The following is a 1,762-nucleotide window of genomic DNA, read 5'->3' as shown; positions in this document are numbered from 1 at the left end:
CTGCAAACCACAACTTTCCCCAGTATGTAAGTCATAGCTGCACGTCTCTCGAACACGTGTTGCCTAGCTTCTCTTGCTATGGTCGAGGAATGCAGGCATAATTCCATTGGCGGATTTTGTGCGAGATCACGTATGATAGCGAACTTACTGCATGGAGACAATTTAAGCCAACATTCTCTGACTGACAATGAAAGAGAGGCACAGAAGGAAGGGAGGAAACGAGTTAGAACTTCAGTGGTTGAGAGGGTACGCCATGTTATTCCTGTGATTACAAATTCTAGCAAATATAGGAAAACCATGGAAGTATGAGCCCACTTATCAGTGTGACGTTGCACCCCATCTGACCTAGATGCACGATGAAGACAGTAACAGTTCCGAAAGAACAGATACCAATGATGACCATGCAGCTTCTCTAGAAAGAAATGATAATTAATCGATACCCTCAACTGCCAACAGGTGTTGTTGATATACCTCAATGGGGACAGCTGAATATGTGTGCCCTGACCGGGACTCGAACCCGGGATCTCCTGCTTACATGGCAGAAGCTCTATCCATCTGAGCCACCGAGGGCACAGAGGATAGCGTGACTGCAGGGACTTATCCCCTGCACGCTTCCCGTGAGACCTACGTTCCCGACTGTCCACAACCTACATTCGTAATGTTCCTAAAGGATATGTCCATTCACTCATTACTCGCGCTACCTAAGGTGAATATTCCCGTAAGAGTTCGGGCAAAGTTTTCGCATTCGCACAGAAGATGGTCAATGGCCCGGTAGCCTTTAACTATATCAAGATAGTAACTGCTCCGGAAGAACAGATGCCAATTAGGATACCAGTTTAGGAACATTACGAATGTAGGGTGTGGACAGTTGGGAATGTGGGTCTCACGGGAAGCGTGCAAGGGATAAGTCCCTGCAGTCGCGCTATCGTCTGTGTCCTCGGTGGCTCAGATAGATAGAGCGTCTGCCATGTAAGCAGGAGATCCCGGGTTCGAGTCCCGGTCAGGGCACACATTTCCAGCTGTCCCCCTTGAGGTTTATCAACAACACCTGTTGGCAGCTGGGGGTTTCGATTAATTATCATTTCTTTCTAGGTGCATGAGTTAATTCGGTTGGGATGGGTGTCATAAAGCCGCTGCTTTCTCTCCTGAGGCAAGCTGGATCACAGCTGTTGCATCTGTCCTGGATACTGGCACGGGGACAGAGTTGACGTTCAACCTGGTTCTACAACTATTCCATAAGGGACAGATCTGGGGATCGTGCTGGCCACGGACAGTACCTTAGCATCACGAAAACAGTTTATACGGACACGTGTTATGTGTGAACGAGTATTCTCCTGTTGAAAAATGGCATTACAGTACCGTCGCTTGAGAGGTAACACATGAGAACGCAGGATGTTCATGACATGCCGGTGTGCCGTCAGCATTCCCTCAGTCACTACCAGCACTGACCTGAATTCGTATACGATGGCTCCCCACACAATGACACCAGGCGTAATATTGCAGTGCTTCTCCACATCACAAAAGAAAAGGACTTCTCCGTCGCCGACGATGTGCACCCGAGGTAGTGCAGAACAAAAACTCATAGCCATTGATCAACTGTTCACTCTTCCCAGTCATAGTAGCACTCGAAACGCAACAATTTTTATCGTGGTCTTAACCGTTATCTACGGATCGGACGGTAATTCCCTAGTCCGACTGCTCCTAGTCTCCTACAAACGGTGCGGGATGACACAGAATATTTTAAGGTGTCCACTACTTGCTC

The 1,762-nt window shown here is 48.1% G+C and overlaps 1 non-coding gene across 1 annotated transcript; it reads right to left on the bottom strand.

The window, feature by feature from the left end:
• Positions 1-496: 496 nt before the first annotated feature.
• On the bottom strand, positions 497-571 carry Trnat-ugu. Its single transcript has one exon. It is a non-coding gene; the product is annotated as a tRNA-Thr (tRNA).
• Positions 572-1,762: the final 1,191 nt, after the last annotated feature.

Source organism: Schistocerca americana, chromosome 1 (assembly GCF_021461395.2).
Source record: "Schistocerca americana isolate TAMUIC-IGC-003095 chromosome 1, iqSchAmer2.1, whole genome shotgun sequence".
NCBI lineage: Eukaryota > Metazoa > Arthropoda > Insecta > Orthoptera > Acrididae > Schistocerca > Schistocerca americana.
The sequence above is the reverse complement of the archived record's forward strand: the minus strand, read 5'-3'. Positions and strand labels throughout refer to the sequence as shown.